Genomic DNA, 22010 nt, shown 5'->3' on the forward strand with positions numbered 1-22010 from the left:
AACACTAAATCTAAACACCAGGGAACCAAGAAACCTAAACACCAGGGGACTGAGGGCGTTCTAACACGCCGGTAAACACAAAATCTACAGGGGTCAGAGTGCGTCCTAACACGCCGAGAAACACGAAAACTAAACACCAGGAGTCAGAGGGCGTCCTAACACGCCGGGAAAACACGAAATCTATACACCAGGAGAATGAGGGCGTTCTAATACGCCGAGAAACACAAAATCTACAGGGGTCAGAGGGCATCCTTACACGCCGGGAAACCAAAATGTCAGGAACTAAGGGCGTCTAAACGCCCAAAACATAGGAATCTAAATTCCGGAGAACGTCAAACACGCCAGGGGACTAAGGAGCTAGCGAGCCAAAACAAAACTAAGAAGCGCTGGGACCTAAAGAGCTCTGGACAAAATAAGGATCTAAACCCCAAAAAATAGAAAACCAGGCAGAAACTAAACAAAAGCAAAAATCAGAAAGCTAGGGCAGGGATAACAAAAGAAAAACCGAAGAAAACTAGAAAATCAAAACAAAGAGACTAAGGCAAAGGCAGGTAAACTAATGTAACACTAGATAACTAAGGCTAGAATAAGAACACAAAACCAGGAAAACTAAGGTAAAAACTAGGATCCTAAAGCAAAACTAAAATAACTAAAGCAAAACCGGAAGACTAAAGGCAAACCTAGAACACCAGAACAGAGCTGGAAAAACAAAAGCAAAATAGAAACTCAAGTACTCTACGAAAAACAAAGAACCCCCTAAATAACTCTAAAACCCAAAAAATCCTGAGTAAACCAAAACTGAAATCGAGCCCAAAAAATAACAGAATGCATTGGCCTTAAGGGCTCAGGCAAAAGATGGCTCTAAGCCATAACGAGTCCTCAAGGAGGTCTTCCAGGTTGAGGCAGACGGTGGAGCAACAACGCCTGACTAAAGTCTCTAGGAGGGCGGCCCCGACGAGGCAGAATCAGACGGCCCAGATGCCGCAGTCGGCGGGTCCGGCCGATCAGAAAAGTCAAAGTCGGGCACCGTGGTGGACGACCCCGACGAGGCAGGGTCAAGCGGCCCGGAGCCCGCAATCCGCGGTTCCTGCCGAACAGGAAAGTCTCTGGGCCATCTGACTGTGGTCAGATGGCCCAGAGACCGCAGTCGGCAGTTCCAGCTAAACAGGTCAGTCAGAGGCGGGCTCCGTGTTGGACGGCCCCGACGATGCAAGGTCAGATGGCCCGAAGACCGCAGTCGGCGACTTCGGCTAAGCAGGTCAGTCTGAGACGGGTTCCGTGGTGGATGGCCCTGACGAGGCAAGGTCAAATGGCCCGGAGACCGCAGACGGTGGCTCCAGCTAAACAGGTCAGTCAAAGGTGCTGCCGGGCTACAGGTCTCGGCGGAAACCGAGGCTAGAGGTGGAGGCGAGTCCTCCAGGACCCCTTCTTGTGGCTTAGACGGAGGCAAGTCCTCCTGGACCCCTTCTTGAGGCTTGGACAGAGGCGAGTCCTCCTGGACCACTTCTTGAGGCTTGGACGAAGGTGAGTCCTCCTGGACCCCTTCTTGAGGCTTGGACGAAGGTGAGTCCTCCTGGACCCCTTCTTGAGGCTTGGATGGAGGCAGGTCCTCCTGGACCTCCTTGTGAGACTTGGATGGAGGCAGGTCCTCCTGGACCTCCTCGTGAGACTTGGACGGAGGCAGAACAAATCCCTCGGCGGCCTTGGGCAGTGACGGAAGCATCCCCTCGGCGACTTCGGGCAATGATGGAACCACCTGCTCGGCGACTTCGGGCAGTGGCGGACTACAGGCTTCAGAGAGTGGCGCCAGGCTACAGGCTTCAGAAAGCGCCGTTGAGATGCAGGCTTCAGAGGGCGGTTCCTCCTGGACCCCCTCTCGTGACTTGAATAGAGGCGGGTCCCCGGACGCCTTAGCGCGCCGGCGTGCCCGTCATCTTTGCCAGGAGAAGCCAGATGGGGGAACAGAGGCTGTCTGAGGGGTGGCAGCAGGCCCACGGGGGAGAAGGTCGACTCTGTCACCATAGTAGAAGTAGAGCGGTGACAACGCCCACGTGAACCATCTCGGGAGTGGAGTCGGCCTTGATCGGTGGTGCAGAGTTCCGTCAACCCCTGCAGGTAAGCCCCATGTGGTGTCTGAGTCCACCCTTGGACTGGGCCGTACTGTCATGATTTGTTTACTAATGGACTCAGAATCACACACACGGACTAAAGTTGAGAGTCTTTATTGTAGGGATGATGAGTGGTGGAAGATGTAACCGGAGACACAGAAGTGCAGGGGATCGGGAGTGCAGGTGATGGCAGGACCGGAACGAGAGTCCATAATAACCGGGTAGCCTGGAAAGCTCAGTGCTGCTCGGCTAGCTGACCCCATAGCAACACCAGGGCACAGATCAGAACTTCTCCAGGGCGGCTAGTCAGGTTAGCAGTTCTCTGGAGACACCAGGGCACAGAGCAGAGCTTCTACAGGGTGGCTAGTCAGGTTACCTAACCCAAAAGAGATGAAAAAATGAAAATAAATGTAAAACAAAGCCAAACCAAAACTCAACCATGATAGTAACTGCAGATTTGCCACATTTAACATGGCGGACACGCTGACGCATCGCAGCATAGGCAGAACCCGCCCAACGACGCGTCTTCGTATATAATATCTATGGTGATATTCGATCATGTGTATCAACCAATGTTCCCCCTAATGTTTCATGTGTCTGAGCATGCACACAAACTCCCTGAGCATTCACTTGACCTCTGTGAGCAACACTGCATGTGCACACTGAGGCTACTTTGCCCAAAACCTGAGATTATAACAAGTTACATGGCTTACTAAAAATGAAGTTACAGCAATTGTTTATTTTACATTACTTAGTTTCGATTCAATTTATTTAGGCCAATTACATGAAAAAGACACAAATTTTGGATTTTCTAAAGAGCTGTATAGGATGCTTTATTTCAGAGTAGGGGTTCTGCTAAGGAAGAACTGAGACAATCTGAGTTCAGATTTTATTGCCATTCAATTGTTTACATTTTCTGCAGTGAGATTTAGCACAAGCATGCAGCACAGTGCAGCCTCGCTTCTGTTAGTCTGCTCCAGAAAGCTGGGTTAGTGGATATTCAGAGTAATTTCTGGGGTAAACTGCATATCCTGGCTTTTCTATTTCAGAAAGCTCAGAAGCCTTCACCCTCAGTCAAATTATGACAACAAATTACTCAGTGGAACAACCCTCCTACTGAACAGAGTTGTTTAATCTGATTTTATATAGATGTCATTGAACACTTTGACGAAGGTAGTCTGATATTACGCTGATATTCTCCAAGGCGGGTGAGAGAGGTGGCTCCCAACCCTCTCAGCTCTAGTTCCAGCTGAAGTCTTGGGAGACGGCTGTTTATTTTGGGCCAGTGTGCATCTGCTGCCTTTGTGCTTTTCCTTCTACATCTTTGCTGGGACAGTGATGTCATTGTTTACATCATCCTGTGTTTGGAGAAATGACCTGTTGTTAACAGCACTGAAAATATTGGCAGTGAAAAGTTTTTCCCCATCTTGATTTAGGCCAACTCCATTGTGTCTGAAGAGATGATAGCTCTCACAGGAAAGCTCTGTGAACTTGTCAATGCAGTTCACAGAGTTGGCAGAGCATTCTTTTATAAGCCATTTATTAATTATAAGCTGTCTGCTGTAATTCTCATCACAATATTCAGCTTGTGGTATGGGTCCACTGATAAACACCTTCTTTCCCAGACTTCTGACTGTGTTTAGAAGATGAAAAAAGTAATTTTTCAGAATTTCTGATAATTTTTCTTAGTCAGGTCATAAGTTTCAATATGTATGACAACATTCTCAATATTCAGCTGATCAGTGGTTAATGAGGGTATTTTCTGTCATATCCTCCCTTAGAATTGTGCTGCTCAGGGTGGCAGCATGTTGAAGTAGGTCTGTAAATTTGATTTAGATTTTCTTTTTTTCTCTTTTTATTTCATTCCTGGATTTCTTGGAAAAAAATTGCCTTTTTTTGGACAACCATTTCCTCTTGTATAGGATACTGTGCAGCTGGATTGATTTCCCCCCAATACTTTTCTATATTTGTAACCATAGCAACAGGGTTGCAACAGGGTCCTGTTCACAACAGGGAGCTGCTAACATTGCAAAAGCAGAAATAATACGACAAATGAAGCCAGAAATCCCACAGGAGTTGAAAAGGAGGCATCGTGGTTCCAGAGTAGGGGCAAAGAGGAGAGAGAGAAGGAGGAAGTTCAAATCATCTCTGCCATCCATCATCATGGACATCCCTGACAAGGACTAAGCAAGAGTATCATGAATGCAGTATTATGTGTTTTACGGAGACAGGATCATATCCCTGACTTCAGCGTGTCTCTTTTGGGTATCCTGATTATACGAGCAGACAGAGATTTAAAGAGCAGCAGGAAAAGGAAAGGAGGTGGATTGGCAGTGCTTGTCAACAACAGATGGAGTAAAAGCATATCATTTGAACCAATCTCAGCCAGAATAAAATTTTGATCTGCACTGCTTAATCTACTTTGAGTAGTGTGCCGGTTATTGCAACTGTAAGTTGCACAAAAACAGTCATAGTTGCTCCCTCTGCATTTGCTCCTGTTGACATTTGTGTTAGCCTATAGTAGGAGAGACCCATCCAATATGACAGTGATGCAGGATGCACTCCAGCACCTAACGAGGTGTCTAGATATATAATTTCTATGATATAAACTCTGTGATGTCAGACCCACAATGCATGCTGGGATGTGCAGTCTGTCAGTCTGCTCCAGTGATGATGGCCTAACAGTGTTTTAGGGGTAAGCTAGGCTTAGTTGAAGTGAGTTTCTGTGAAGTTATTATCGATTAATAAAGCTTGGCATATAACCGAAAGCTTGCTGAAAAATCAAGTATATCCTTTGAGTGGTAGAAGCTAACAAGCAAGTTAGATGAACGCCATATTAATCTGCCTCTTAAGCTTACAAGGTCAATACACTGCTTCTGAATCTGTCAGTATCATTTCCAAGCAACTATACAACCTTGGAAGCACAGGAAAATACTACCTTCAATGCTGTACACAACTAAGGCAAAACCCAAAATTTTGTTCTTTGTTCTTGGCTGAACTAGAGTGTATTGTCAAGGCTGATCTAGCACAACCACGATAATTTCCCATATAATCATTAATATTTTTTGGTTTGACAAAGAAGCCTGTTTTTGTCAAACAAAATTTCCTCTTTGGCTTGTGTTTCTGGACATCTACCTGGACTATTTACCTCAACCTTGAACCTGGCCAAGCCCTTTTAACCTTTCAGCCACCACGCCGCGGATCATAACCTGTGCTGCCACTGAGTGTCTGCCCAGAGCCATCGGTGTTCACCTGCGTCAGAGCTTTATTCTCCATTTAAATAAACTTGTAAATACACACCCCATGTCTGGTTGTATATTGGGTTCTCTGATCTGGCGCAATACACTTTATGTCTGGACAGCTGTTAGCTGTTGCCTCTCCAGACTTATTTAATTTCCAGAAAGCTCACAGTGATGTGGTATCTTTCTACTACATGTCAGGGAACTATTTCTGATAATTACATCAAAGAACTTTGTGTAAAAAAACAGAACTTACTCTTTAAAGTTAACCATAAAGTATTAAAGCTTTATTACTTTCTCATTAAAAAACATTAAACAAGCAATAGTAACTAAAAAAAACTAGAATTATATGTTTTAGTTGAAAAAGTCAAGTGACACACATGAACACTGTCAATTATGTATGCTACTGTACTGAAATAGGCCCATTGATATTATGCATGGTTTTCAGAAGCATCAGTGCTTCTTTACATGGAAACGTTTTTTTTGTTATTAACTTTGCTGACATCTAGTGAAATACCCGTATAGTACACATTACTCAGTTTGCTCCAATCACCAGCAAACCTTTTTCATATACACTCGCTGACCCTTTTATTAGATAGCTTTTGTTTGATCCAGTTTTGCTTCAGACCTCCCTTAACTCTCTGACATATAGGTTCAACAAGGTGTCAAATATTCCTTTGAGATTTTGGAGTGGATTCATTATTATATTTGAGAAAAGAGTTTAACATTATTTGAGCTTTGTGACATGACCCAATAAATAAATAACTATATATAGATGAGTACAATGTAGTCATTAGGGGTTGGACATTGTTAGCAATGATGTTTAGTATAATAAGGTCCAAATAGGGCTGGACGATATAGAAAAAAAGCTTATCGATTAAAAAAATGCATATTGATCGATATCCATAATTATTGAAATACACATATTATTGAAAATATTTAAAACCATATTTTATGTGCAGCTCTGCCTGGACATTTTATGATATTGCTAAATGATTTAATTTGAATAAAGAACACAAACACAGAATTCCAATTAAATCTTTATTTAACCAACTTTTTTAACCATAACAGAATTTTTTTTAAAGAAACATAACATAAGAGACCTGAGTTATGTTATTAAGTACTGACAAAGAATAAACTAAAGTTACCAGTAAAATGACCAAAATAAATATACCAAATAAATAAATAAAATAGCCTATTTAAGTGGGAATAGTACACTAGTTACTTCTCAGGTTTCATAATTGAAAGGCTGACGCAGGGCTGAGGTCCGAGGTTGTGGCGTGGGAAAACAAAGATTGCAGCTCATTTTGCACTGATTCCCAAAACTTGCGTCCCGAGCCGGAACATTATATCGCAGATCAAGAGTGGCGAGTAGTTGTTTGAAGCCAGGTTTTTCAACTGCAGACAACAGCAGCATACCCATCACTATGAAGCATATTACTACATGCGTGATGTCCTTACGCCGCTTGGACGCTTTTCATTTTATCACACAGAAGGGAGCCCAGTTTAGCTGCTATACCTGCTTCGTTTTGGAAGAACTTCCAGAAGATGACACGGAGTCGCACGGGGCTGCACAGCTCGCGCTGCTGTGGGTGTGAGGGGCTTACGTGATGAAAGAAGTTGGTTGCATTACCAGACTTTTTTTACCGGTTCCTTGCAAGTTTAAATCACTGGTTTATTTCTGTCAGGCTGGCGAACTAGTAAAACCCCATTTTGGGACAGTTTCCTCCGCCGCTACTTGCTGCGACATATTCATGTGCTCTGTGTTGTGGTTTGAGAGGACGGCGCTTTGTGACGGCGTGCCTGGGTCCGCGATTACGATTGGTCGAGAGGAAGTAGTAACTGTAGCATCAACTAATATGATAGGCTGAAAGGAAGGAAGGAAAACTCTCTAAGTTTTATCGACCCTATTTTTTCCTATCACGCCACACGTCTATCGATCGATATACTGTATATTGTTATTGAATTATCGTCCAGCCCTAGGTCCAAATAAATGAAATAGTCAAATGCACGAAGTACAAAGGTAGGCTGTGATGCTTAAGTTATGCTCAGTTCTTAAGATGCCAAAAGAGTACCACAAAAACCTTCTCCACACCTCTAAACCATCACAAAGAGCCTGAACCATTGTAAAAAAAAAAAAAAGCAGGATGGATCTGTACTTTGATGTCATGAATGCCAAATTCTGACTATACAAACTGCCTTCCATGCTTCCTACTTACCAGATGGCAATTGTAAATGATAACTAGTTCTCAACTAACCTACGTAATTAAATTAAGTGTAAGAAGAAAATTGCAGCTAAAATCCCACATCCAGACTAGATTTTACAATCTGGTATTGTCTTATTGTGGTAAGACTGAGTGAATTTTAGCCTCCTGTTTTCAGCTGACATGAGTGGCACAGGGTGTGGTGTTTGGTTGCTGTAGCTTATCTGCTTCAAGGTGTGACATACTGTGCATTCAGAGATGGCATTCCATACATCTTGGTTGTAACAAATGGTTGTTTGAGCTGCTGTTTTCTTTTGTTAATTTTATACTAGTCAGCTCATTCTCCCCTGACCTTTGACATCAACAAAGCAGTATTTTCCATACAACTTATGAATAGTGGACAGTTAAAAGAAGTTCAACTGAATTACAGGAGAAAGTAACGCCAATGAGCTCACATGTGTCAGCATCAGTTAAGATGGCTGCATTTTAGATCTATTATCTATCTGCAAAGGCACATTTCCATTGCTTGTGGAAAGCTCAAGGCTTTGGAAAAGCCCAGGGCTTCAAAAGCATAGGGTGTGTTTTGATACAGAATTTTCTGAATAATTATACTTTCCTGGGCTTTACCTAAAAGGTCCTGGGGCCTAATTTCTAAAGCTTGCATACACACAAACAGGGGCCTGAAACTTGTGGACATCACCTTCCAAGCAAAAGTTGGGATCTGTAAAAAAACAAAACTTGAATGTACGTTCCTTACACCAACTCTGACCTATGTATACCCTCATTTTGGGGACATTCTAAAACGCTTAACCTGAAAAAGCTTAACGTGGCTTAAGGTAGGAAAACAACGAGGAATCATCACCAAATTTCGCATGGCCATATCTTGTCATGAAGACTTAAGCCTGTCAAAAAAATAAATAAACCGAAATCCAATGATTATAGAAGATATCTCACACTAATGTTTTCTTCTTTATTGCCACCTATAGCGAGAAAAAGGCTTAACGTGGTTTAATGTACCTAATCAACGATCAATGATCACCAAATTTCTCTCATATATTGCTCCTCATAAGCACATGAAACTATCAAAAAATCGAAACCAAAGTCCAATTATTATGGACGTTATCTGACATTAAGCGTTGCTGCTTCATTGAGGCCTATATTAAAAGAAAAAAGCTTAACGTGGTTCAATGTAGCCTACCTAAACAACGCTCAGTGATCACCAAATTTCTCTCATATATTGCTTATCATAACCACTTAAAACTGTCAAAAAAATCAAACCCAAAGTCCAATTATTATGGACGTTATATGACATTAAGTATTTCATAGGCATAGAGGCTGGCTATATGAAAAAGCTTAACATGGTTTAATGTACCTAAACAACGTTCGGTGATCACCAAATTTCTCTCTCATATTGCTCTTCATAAGCACATAAAACTATAAAAATATCGAACACAAAGTCCAATTATTATGGTAAGGTAACAGCATAGTTGTCGTAAGAGCACGATTCATTGCCGCTTATAGTATTCTGCCGTATATGTCTACATGCGCACCTGCATCAGGCTACTCAGCTAGAGAACTTTCCCTGTTTGTACCTGACTCTGCACTGTAGACCATTATTTGGCTATTAATATTTTTTTGTGAAATTACCAAATCTATTTGTTCGACTTTATGAAGCAGAATTACGCAGTAGCCTACTTGGAATGTAGGCCTAACACATTTTTGTTTTAATTTATGGAAAAATCTTTTTCCATAAATAATACCATTTTTCCATTTCCAGAGTCCATTTTTGCCACCTGACCAATGTAGCCTGCGATGGCCTGCTCAATTGTCTAATCCATGCTGACCAAGCACACGGTAGATAGATAGATAGATAGATAGATAGATAGATAGATAGATAGATAGATAGATAGATAGATAAATGAACTATTTACACAATTTACACAACCATTGGCTTGCTAGCACTGCCAGACGCAAGTGCCCTACCCAGACGCTACCCTGGCCTTACCAACCCTGCAAGATGCAAAGTTGTAGTATAAGGATGAAAGTCACTCAAACTTGCCTGGCATATGCAAAACTGGTTGAGTTGTAACCAAAAAAATGTCTGGCCCCTCGGGCTTGAGGGAATAGGGGAAAAATCGAAAAGAGCATGTGAGTCGAGGTCTAGTTGAACCTAGCTAAAAAGTAAACAACTAAAACTCTAATACAAACTGCTATTCTTTTTTTAACTCCTTTTTTTATTGTAACGGTCTCTTGCTTTATCCCTCAGACTTGATTTCAGTCAACAAACAAGAAAAGGTGATGATTCCCTGGAAGACGAAGACGATTAATGCCTGGAAGACCCTCATATAGGTGAAAATGCCTAGGTTGAGTTCAGTTGGAGCACATAACACATTTGTGGTAATCAGTGGAGGCGATGGCTACACAATCTTCTGCCATGCACTTCACATGAAACCACCGCCTACAAATTACACACAAAATGTACTCATCTCTATATTTTGGATCACCCTTGCATTTGGCTGAGTAGCACAGGGTCCAGTTCTTGGAGTTAGCATCATCCAACTGTAGCCTTTTCCAGCTGGACTTGTAGTCTCTCTCCCTAAGTTCTACAGCCTTCGTCTCCGCATCATACGACTGCACCTTTCTCCTATGACATAGAATTTTTTTTTGGGAGAGGCCTGAACGTCTGATTTTCCCTGGCATGTACTCTTCAACGAGAGAGTGGATCCATAGTCTGGCTTTGTGGCTGTCCACTGGCCCTAATTGATCGTTCCCGATGATTTCACAGGCATAGAGAACAGTAAAAACACCACAGTCATATTCATTACTTTGTTATGGGACATTTATGATGTCTGTAACAGTCCAATCAGATACCTTAAAATCTTCTCCAGCAGCCGTGAAAATACAGGCCACAACTTTGAGAAGTGTTGAACAGGCAGTGTTTGGTGTCCATGTGTTTTGAACAACATGGACAGACTCATTTGTTGGACTTTTAACTATGAACACCCCTGAAGATGCATTCAGACTCACCAGGCCCATCTCAACCACAGTTCTAGCTAAGGAAGTCTGTGACATCAATGGTTTTGATGCAGGTTTTGATGCAGTTGTTTCAACACTACATTGCTCACCTTTAACACCAGACTTGACTCATTCCACTATTTTCTCTAAAGGAATGAATGAGGGCATTTTGACATCCCTCAGAGCAACAGGGACCCCCTGCTTTAGAGTGTAGTTCCCCAACCCACATCTGGCTCTTTGAAATTAATAGAGGAAGTATGACTGCATGTAGTACAATGTCAAAATGGAGTATGACTGCATGTATGACTGCATGTAGTACAATGTCAACAGGAAGTTCCTTCCACTCATTTTGAGACTTGATCATTTTGTTTATGCTCTTACTAATGTTTGTTGGGGTTTTGGATTTGAATGCTTCAAATTGTTTCGTATAAAAGGAAGCCATGTTGCTTAATAGATCTTCCTTCAAATGCTGGTTGAAGTATTTGACAAATTCCTCGGACCACCCCTTCGCCAGTCTTCAACATTGTGCCTCAAATTCGTCTTTGTCAGCTGAATCAATTATTTGTTCAATTTGGTCTTTGAGTACCTTTACATCATCTTGTCCTCCCCCGTGCTTTTTTACCCAGTACTCAATATCATGCAACACATGATTCCTGCAAAAGACAAGGCTAATGTTAGGAAACCTGCTCTTCAAGGCCCCAACAATTCCCTTCTCTCTGTCAACAGTGATGGGCACTCTTTTGAATTTTTTCACTCCCATGCCAAGTTTGCCCAGAATGTCCTGTAAGAACATTTCATGATGCTGCATGAATTTGCGTTCAGGCAGCATGAACCCAACAGGAAACACAGGATCATTAAAAAGCGATGTGTTCCTCATTGAAAGCACAGAAACATAGAAATCCGTCCGTCCGTCCGTCTTCTTCCGCTTATCCGGGGTCGGGTCGTGGGGGTAGCAGCTTCAGTAGGGAGGCCCAGACGTCCCTCTCTCCGGCCACTTGGGCCAGCTCCTCCGGAGGAATCCCAAGGCATTCCCAGGCCAGCCGGGAGACATAGTACCTCCAGCATGTCATAGGTCTTCCCCTGGGCCTCCTCCCAGTGGGACGTGCCCGGAACACCTCACCAGGGAGGCGTCCAGGAGGCATCCTGACCAGATGCCCGAGCCACCTCAACTGGCTCCTCTCGACGTGGAGGAGCAGCGGCTCTACTCTGAGTCCTCCCCGGATGACTGAGCTCCTCACCCTATCTCTAAGGGAGAGCCCAGACACACTACGGAGAAAACTAATTTCAGCCGCTTGTATCTGGGATCTCGTTCTTTCGGTCACGACCCAAAGCTTGTGACCATAGATGAGGGTAGGAATGTAGATCGACCAGTAAATCAAGAGCTTCGCCTTTTGGCTCAGCTCTCTCTTCACCACAACGGATCGGTACAGCGCCCGCTTCACAGCAGACGCTGCACCAATCCGCCTGTCGATCTCCCGCTCCATCTTCCCCTCATTCATGAACAAGACCTCAAGATACTTGAACTCCTCCACTAGGGGCAGCACATCCTCCCCAACCCGGAGAAGGCACTCTACCCTTTTCCGGTTCAAGACCATGGTCTCGGATTTGGAGGCACTGATTTTCATCCCGGCCGCTTCGCACTCGGCTGCGAACCGCTCCAGTGAGAGCTGTAGATCACGCCCTGATGAAGCCAATAGGACCACGTCATCCGTGAATAGCAGAGAGGCAATCCTAAGGCCACCAAAATGGATTCTCTCAACACATTGGCTGCGCCTAGAAATTCTGTCCATAAAAGTTATGAACAGAATCGGTGACAAAGGGCAACCTTGGCGGAGTCCAACTCTCACTGGAAACGAGTCCGACTTACTGCCGGCAATGCGGACCAGACTCTGACACCGGTCGTACAGAGACCTGACAGCCCTTATTAAAGGGTCCGGTACTCCATGCTCCCGGAGTACCCCCCACAGGATCCCTCGGGGAACACGGTCGAATGCCTTCTCCAGATCCACAAAGCACATGTAGACTGGTTGGGCAAACTCCCATGCCCCCTCCAGAATCCTGCTGAGGGTATAGAGCTGTTCCAGTGTTCCACGGCCAGGACGAAAACCACACCGCTCTTCCTGAATCCGAGATTCAACTATCCGACGGACCCTCCTTTCCAGAACCCCTGAATAGACCTAACCAGGGAGGCCTAAGAGTGTGATTCCTCTGTAGTTGGAACACACCCTCCGGTCCCCCTTTTTAAATAAGGGGACCACCACCCCAGTCTGCCAATCCAGGGGAACTGCCCCCGATGGCCATGCAATGCTGCAGAGCCGCATTAACCAACACAGCCCCACAACATCCAGAGCCTTAAGGTACTCAGGGCGAATCTCATCCACCCCCAGGGCCTTGCCACCGAGGAGCTTTTTAACAACCTCGGCAACCTCAGCACCAGAGATGGGAGAACCCGATCCAGAGTCCTCAGGCTCTGCTTCCGCAATGAAAGACATGTTGGTGGGATTAAGGAGGTCTTCGAAGTATTCCGCCCTCCGAAACACGACGTCCCAAGTCGAGGTCAGCAGCACACCACCCCCACTGTAAACAGTGTTGGTACTGCACTGCTTCCCCCTCCTGAGACGCCGGATAGTGGACCAGAATCGCTTCACATAGAAATCACCCATCTGAAATGTGGTGTCATAACTCAGCATTTGAGGGTAGTTAAATTTCATTGCTTTGTCCAAATTGGTGCGTGCTAAATCAATCATTTCTGGCATACCTGCAAAAACCAGAAGGTCAGGAAAACTTGAAATGTGCCAGACAAAACCTGGAAGCTGATATGCCAGCTCATGGAGACTAAACATTTCATCATGTGAGATTCTGTCTTTACTTCTGCTAGTGTACACAGTGTTTTGGACCTGTTTGAGATTACGTGGGTTATTAACAGGCATGTGCTCCACATTACCACTGGAGGCTCCAGACAAGGTGGATCGGAAGATGTTCGATGGAGCCTGCCCCTGGTCATTTTGCAGGATTTCTGTAAACACCTCTTTTTTAGAGGGAATGAACACCCGATCTGACTTTGCATTACCATGCTTCATTGGCACATAGATGGACACATCTCCCAAATAATGGATCAGATACAAATTTCCCAGATTAACATCTTCACCTTGCTGCAGCAGACAGTAAACATTTTTTCCGAATTGAGACGAACCTTTGCTAAACTGCGCTGTCCTGGGGTTTCTTCGTACGTTGCTTAAAACATCCGAGATCAAATGACACATCCAAGATGATTTCATCCGGCTAATCATGATCCGGCTAATTGGGTTCTTCGAACACACCTGTTGTTTATGATTAGTATCAAGTCTTTGACGTCTTGGGACATGGAGGGCCACCAGAACCGACGGGACAAAAATGTGCGGGTACGATGGATGCCTGGGTGTGCTGAGAATTTCTCAGAATATGCCCACTGTAAAACACGGGGACGGGCGGAACTGGGTACATAGATTCAGTTGGGGGGTCCAGTTCCGGGGTCAGGATCAGTGAGCTGGGCCTGGGAAATGATGTCCTGGATCTCCCACTGGACGGCTCCAAAAACACATGAAGAAGGGAGAATTGCCGCTGGTTCCTTCTCAGAGTCGGGGGGTGAGTAGAGGCGGGACAGGGCGTCAGGTTTCTGGTTCTTCAAACCGGGGCGATAGGAAATGGATAAATTAAATCGAGAGAAAAAAAGGGACCAGCGGGCTTGTCTTGGGTTTAATCTCTTTGCTGTCTGGATGTAGGCCAGGTTTTTATGGTCGGTCCAAATGAGGACGGGCTGCTCGGACCCCTCAAGCCAATGGCGCCACTCCTCCAGTGCGAGCTTGATAGCGAGCAGCTCCCTGTCGCCAACATCATAATTTCGTTCAGCAGAAGATAGTCGTCGAGAAAAAAAAAGCACAAGGGTGCAGTTTCTGATCCTGGTCGGAGCTCTGGGAAAGGACCGCGCCCACCCCTGTGTCCGAGGCGTCGATCTCGACCACAAACTGTTTCTTAGGGTCCGGGTGGATGAGGATGGGTGCTTGGGAGAACCTCCTCTTGAGGTCAGTGAATGCTATGTCCGCTTGCGGGTTCCAGGAGAAGGGTATCTTGACCGACGTGAGGGCGTGGAGGGGGGCGGCGATCTGACTGTATCCCCGGATGAATCGATGATAAAAGTTGGCGAACCCTAAAAAACGCTGTAGCTCCTTCCGGGTCTCGGGTACCGGCCAGTCGAGGACTGCCTTGATCTTCTCTGGGTCAGATCGAACCCTTCCCCCCTCCAGAATGAGGCCGAGGAAGGACACAGAGGGTTTGTGGAACTCACATTTTTCAGCCTTGACGAATAATTTGTTCTCGAGCAGGCGTTGCAGGACCAGCCGAACATGACGTTGATGTTCTGTGGGGTTGTTGGAGTAAATGAGAATATCGTCGAGGTAAACAAAGACGAACACGTTGAGAAAGTCTCGGAGGACATCGTTAACTAGAGCCTGGAAGACTGCTGGGGCGTTACAAAGGCCGAACGGCATCACTTGATACTCGAAATGACCCAGGGGAGTCTTGAAAGCTGTCTTCCACTCGTCTCCCCGGTGGATCCGCACCAAGTGGTAAGCATTACGTAAGTCTGACTTAGTAAAGATCGTGGCTGACTGGACCGGTTCTAGGGCTGAAGAAAGGAGTGGGAGAGGATACTTATTTTTCACCGTGATGGCATTTAGACCTCGATAATCGATACAGGGGCGTAGGGAACCGTCCTTCTTGGACACAAAGAAAAACCCTGCTCCTAATGGGGAAGACGAGGCTCTGATCAGCCCGGCTGCTAACGATTCTTTAATATATTTTGAAGGCCTGGCGTTCGGCCTGGGAGATATTATAAAGGCGACTAGCCGGCAGCGGGGCGCCTGGCAGAAGGTCTATTGCGCAGTCGTATGGCCGGTGTGGCGGCAAGGAGCAAGCTTGGGTCTTACTGAAGACCTGCCTTAGGTCATGATAACAATCGGGTACCAACTTTAGGAGATCAGAATCTACCTGACTAAGTGGCTGCGTGGGAGTTTGGCAAGGAGGCACCGCAGACTGTAAACAGACGGCGTGACAGTTGGACGACCAGGTCTCAACCCGTCGATCTGCCCAGTTTAGATGCGGGTTATGCTGCTGTAGCCAGGGGAAACCTAAAACTAAGGGCACATGCTTAACAGGGAATACAAAAATGACCAGCCGTTCTCTATGGTTCCCAGAAACGACCAACTCTAAAGGTGTGGTCCTATGAGTGATTTTGGGCAGAACCCCACCATCTAGCGCCGAAACCTGGAGTGGAGAGGTAAGTGGGACGGTCTCAAAACCAGCCCGTAGAACAAAAGCCTGGTCAATTAAATTAAAATCGCACCCTGAATCTACCAGAGCGGAAAACGAAAAGGTGTCTCGGGAGGAGACGATTGCAGCCCTTAAACAAAGTCGCGGAGGAGAAGTTAGCGTCTGCTTGGGTTGGTCCGCCGGTCCCTCCGGAACGACCGACGGACCTACTCTTTTGCCCGCTCTGGACCGTTCTTAATAAAATGAGCGGCAGAGGCACAATATAAACATAGCTTGGAAGTCATCCGCTTCTCCCTCTCATCAGGGGTTAACCGAACCCGGCAAAACTGCATGGGCTCCGGAGGCGGAAGCGGTGACTCAACCGGCTTATAAAAGCTTCGCTCGGGAGGAGGCGGCCGAGAAGCGAGCGGACCCACAGGTCGGTTCCTAGACCGAACCCGGAGACGATTATCAATTCGGATAGCTAGGGAAATGAACTCATGAAGAGTGGCAGGTTCCTCCTGACGCGCCAGCTCGTCCTTAAGGGACTCATCTAGCGCTTGAAAAAACACGGTCTTTAGCGCGCGCTGCTCCCATCCTGCCGCAGCGGCCACCGTGCGAAACTCAATAGCAAAGTCGGCAACGCGTCTACCCCGCTGCCGGAGGGCTAAAAGTCGCCGAGAATCCTGAACCTCATTGACTTCAGCTGCGAAAACCATCTTAAACTCGGATAGAAACTCGTTAAAAGAGCAGCCAAACTGTTGGCAATTGGGGAAGCGGGTCTCTGCCCACTTAAGAGCTCGGCCGGTAAGCAACCGTAAAATAAAAGAAATCTTCACGTCATCCTGGTCAAACAAGCGAGGGGAACGATTAAAGACTAAGGCACATTGAAACAAAAATCCTCCGCAATCACCACTGTCTCCGGAGAATTTCTCCGGAGCAGGGGAGGAGGCCTGGGGATCGGGCGGTGACGTCACCGGAAACACGACTGGCTCGGGAGCGGAAGTAGGAGGGGCCGAAGCGGCTGACTGCTGGTTAGCATTTAGCACGGCCGTGAGTTGGTTAATTTGACCGGCTAAGCTCTGTATCTGGCCCTGTAGGCCTACTACAGTGGATTCTAACCCACGGATCTGGTCTTGCTGGGCCGCTAGCGCCCCACCGAGTGTGCCTGCTGGGTCGCTTTGGCCAGGGTGTTCTTCTGTCATGTTTGCCTTGAGATGTCGGGCCCACATGCAGAAACACACTCGGTGACAACAGGTAAGTTTTAAAGGATTTATTGTTTACACAGGTGAGGATGCTAGGCGGCGAAGCTAATCTGCGGACTGGTGGAAGCTCGGGCAGGAACTCGGGCGGCGGGAACCGGGTCGATCTGGAGGTAAGGGAAGAACATTAATTCTCGGAGGGGAAAGCCTAAAGTAAAGTAACTGGGGGAACGTAAGCTTACCACGAGATGCGATAACCCGACCGGGGAGGACGGCAGTGTGGACTCAGCTGGATGTTGGTCGTAGGTGTCCGGGCAGCTGGGGAGCGAGGCGAGAGGTCCGAGCAGCACCGGAGAGTCCAGGAATCCAGGACAGCGGATGGAACCAGGGAGTTGTCGGGAGTGCGTTACGTCCGAGAAGCGAGGCTCCACTCGAGAGGAACGGGAGAATCCCAAGAGGCGACACAAGGAGGATTGAGGAGCTCGAAGGAGGACAAAGAAGCACGAGGAGGTACCTGGGAGACACAAAGGGCGGCGGTTAGCGTGGGAGCTAAGTCTAGTGGCGAGAGGTCGAAGCTGGTAGGCATACCACAACGGTAACACTCTGGCATCCACCCGCTGTCCGAGTGCAGATCTTATAGTGCAGCTCCGGTGCTGCTGACGAGCTGCAGGTGCGCCTACTCCGCCCACCAGCCAACCGCGAACACCTGTGGACGAAGCAGAGACGGCAACAGGCTGCACGGCCCTGCCAGCTGAGTCCTGACAGAAACCAACTGTTTATAAACATTCTTTATTTTGTCATTTTAAGCAACAGTTGCTGTATTGCTTGTAAAAAAAAAACCTGAATGACTTTTCTGTTTACATTGTATTCAAAGTTATGAAATGGGTTGTTGTTTATTTTACAGTCTTAACATTTAATAGATCAGCCATGTTCTTCAGAGTGATATAGATTTGTACAGCAGCTTCCCATTGAAGAGGTGGTGACAAACCACTTTGTCGCTGCAGTTCTTCAAAGCAGATTTCCTGTTCTTCATCATCATCATCATCATCACTTTGAGTTCCTGCCACGGGAATGAGAGTGTTTAATTGGCTCAAGGTTTGTGCAGATGCAGGGAATCCAAAATTTCTGCCGATGAATCTGAGGAAGTACGAAAAAAAGTCCACATTTACTGACAGTTGCAAAAATTAAGCATAGTTGTGAGATTTGGAACTCACTACCATCTCATTTTAAGATCTGAACTTACATTAAAATATTGACTTCAAAGCTTAAGAATTGGCTGACACTTTTCTAATTTTTAAATATATTAATTCATTTTGATTCAATTGTTTTAAAAACATTATTTTACATCTTTTGGGTCATTTTATTGTATTTCCTGTTGGTCTTAAGGCTGCAGTATGCAAGTTTTACAAAAGTATGTTTTTTTACTGCAGTTAATGCTGGGAGAAGGCAGAGGAACCTGGATTTCTTTTATAGAGTACCTGTTTTATGCTGTGATGACACAATGATAATTTCAACAAATATCTAAAAACCATATTTTCCATAAACGTTGCATGCTTCAAAATATGGTTTCATACATGGCAGTTGTTGATGTAAAATGTGCTGAATACACAGCAGTGCTACCCACTGCCACACTGTGCAGCCCCACAGATGAAAAAGTAGCTTTCAAAAAAGACACTTACTGTAAAGAGCAACTCACTGAGGCTATGGAGACGATTTAAACCATTTAACCAAAGTATAATACAGTTGGGGTTATAACTTCCAATTCGGGAGTTTCTGAGTGATAAATTCTCCGTTTTATGCACCATACTGTCGCTAAGCAAAGTAAGTTATCAAAAATTGTCTGACCCGTTTCCATGGTAACCACTGACTCAAAAACCTAAAATGCAATGTTTCTCTCTTCACAAGGTTAACAAACTTGAAGTTGTCAGTAAACCCACTCTCTGGCATAGCGGTACACCTGTACCATATATAACTAAAAAACATGTTTTACTTACTTATCAAACGGGCAATATTTGCTTGTGAGTCCACAAGCAAAGCTCCTTCTTCTTTGTTTTTTTTTGCCAGGTCAGCTTCTCCTTCTTCTACCGTCATGTATAACGACCAACTGTTGCGTCACTTCCGTTGTAGTTTTATATTTCCGTTGCGGCTATTTCTGTTGTGGCTTTTGTAATTGTGGCTTTTGTATTTGTGTTGCGGCTTTTGTATTAGCGATGACACCTCTGGGCCACCGTAGTAAGCTGTATGCAACGAAATTTTGTTTTGTATAAAGACAACAATAAAGTTGTCTAAGTACACAAGACATGGGTTTCAGCTGTTGCATTCCTTGTACCAAGCCACTCGTGAACAAGAGACAGCGTCAGAAGCATCTCTCTTGGGCTAATGAAGAAAGGACAACTGCTGCTGAGTGGTCCAAAGTTATGTTCTCTGATGAAGGTTGTAAAGTTTACACAGTCGGTGACGGTTTGGGGTGCCATGTCATCTACTGGTGTTGGTCCGCTGTGTTTTGTGAAGTCTAAGTTAAACACAGCCATCTACCAGGAAGTTTTAGAGTAATTCATGCTCCATGCTGCTGACCAACTTTATGGAGATGCAGGTTTCATTTTCCAACAGGACTTGGCACCTACACACAATACCAAAGCTACCAGTACCTGGTTTAAGGACCACAATATCACTGTACTCTATTGGCCTGCAAACTCGCCTGACCTTAACCTCATAGAAAACCTATGGGGCATTGTGAAGAGGCAGATGCGATACACCAGACCTAAAAATGTAGAAAAGCTGAAAGCCACTATCAGAGAAACCTGGGCTTTCAAAACACCTAAGCAGTGCCACAGACTGATCGACTCTATGCCATGCCGCTTTGGTGCAGTAAAAAAACGAAACATGCTCATACTTTTGATGTTCATAAATTTCAGTTGGCCTACATTTCTGGAAATCCCTTTTTTTGTATTGGTTACTAAGTTTGGGGTTTTCATTAGTTATAATTATCAAAATGAAAAGAAATAAACACTTTAAATATATCAGTCTGTGTGTAAATAATGAATATATAAGTTTCACTCTTTGAATGGAATTACTGATCAAATCTACTTTTATTATACACATTATACACACTGCCCCTTTGAATACCATTTATTGCAAAAAATCAACTTGACAATGTTGGTCAACAAATGCATTACATACTCAGATAGATGGCAAATATCAATAATAGATTATTGAGCATAAAATATCTTGCAAATATAGACTGTGTGCTTTAGTGTTCAAGAAGATGAGATTACATTAAGGAGTGCAGCATTTCCATCTAGTGGTCAATTTACTTATCTGCTCATCTATCCAGACAATGTTTCCAATGCATAAATTATGACAAAACCAATGAGTAAAAATTCAGAACCAGTTTTAAAAAATTTATTAAAAGAATTATTTGCTGGATTCCAAAACAGCAGACAAGTTCACATTTCAAAATGCATTTGCATTATTTATAATTGAATGTACCTTAAATAAATTGTGCAATTGTATATTAATATAGTCTGCATCTGTGTACTTCCTTGTAAAGCTGACACTTAAATAAATAAATATTTAAATATTTCTTCAGAAGGATAGGTAAACGATTTTTGTATTTTATTGTTTTCTAAGTGGAAACACAGATGCAGTTCACACAACAAGATTTTTCAGAGAAGACAAGGGTCAGGTTCATGCAAAAGACTTCTTTACAGTCTGGACAAGGATCTGGTCCATGAAAATGTACTCAGCAGCAGCCCTGTTCATTTCATGTTTTAGGTAATTACTCGTTGGTGACTGTCATGGGGATCTCTTCTGCGTTACATTAATGCACAGTCTACAGTGTATATAGCTCTAGATTCTGTATATATATATATATATATATACTGTATATATATATATATATACTGTATATATATATATACTGTGTATATATATATATATATATATATATATATATATATATATATATATATATATATATATATATATATATATATAATGACCGCCTGTTAACTATGTCACCTCCTAACTGTCATGGTGCAGTTCTGGCCTGCCTGTCTCAGGAACTTTCTAGCACCTTCCTCCTCCTGCCCTGCTCCGTCTCCCTCCACTAATCATCTACACCTGTTCAGCCTTCAATCAACCCGGACTCATTCCACCTCCCTCAGTCAGCTCGTCACCGCCGGTCCGTCTTTAATCATCTGATGCCCCTCAGTTAAAGATTTTCCCGCGTCTGTCTGAGCGTCAATCATCTCATGACTGGCAGTCAGAGATTTTCCTCGTCAGCCTGCCAGAGTTTCCCTCATCTCCCGGTCAGAGATTTCTCCCACGTCTACCAATCAGAGATCCTCCTCCGTCTGCCTGCCTGGGTTCCTGCTTCTGCGCCCGCAAGAACTCTCTCTGCTACGCTGCTGGTTCTCCTGCAGTCCCTGCACCTCCAAGAACTCTCTCTTCTGCGCTTCTGGTTCTACTTCAGTCCCTGCTTCCTAAGAACTGTCTCATCTGCTCTGAAGGCTTCCTGTCAGAGCAGTGCAGCACCCGCAGCCCTACAGCTTCCTCCAGCCCTCCGGCTCCTGCACTCATCACTTACCTGCTCCATCCTGGTATAGACTCTGGTTCTCTTCCTCGACAACCACCAAAATCCTTCAATAAACTCTCTTAAACAAAGCTCCATGTGTGGTGTGTGTTCAGGTTCATCAGGACAAATCCTGACACTAACCATGTGGGTGGAGTTTCCGGCTTAAATACAGTCGAAAAAATTGCATCAAGTAAAACATTCTTTTTCTTAAAATCAAAGACTCACCACACATTGGAGGTGCGATCACTGGATCAGTTGTGATAGAAATGGATGACGAACTAGGTCCAGCCGTCTTTGATAACATGGATGCAGCATGCAAGATCACTATTATTCAACCCTGAGAAATGAAAAACGTTGGGAATGACCCTGGGACACCCCCC

Source organism: Fundulus heteroclitus, unplaced genomic scaffold, assembly GCF_011125445.2.
Source record: "Fundulus heteroclitus isolate FHET01 unplaced genomic scaffold, MU-UCD_Fhet_4.1 scaffold_372, whole genome shotgun sequence".
Classification (NCBI taxonomy): Eukaryota; Metazoa; Chordata; class Actinopteri; order Cyprinodontiformes; family Fundulidae; genus Fundulus; species Fundulus heteroclitus.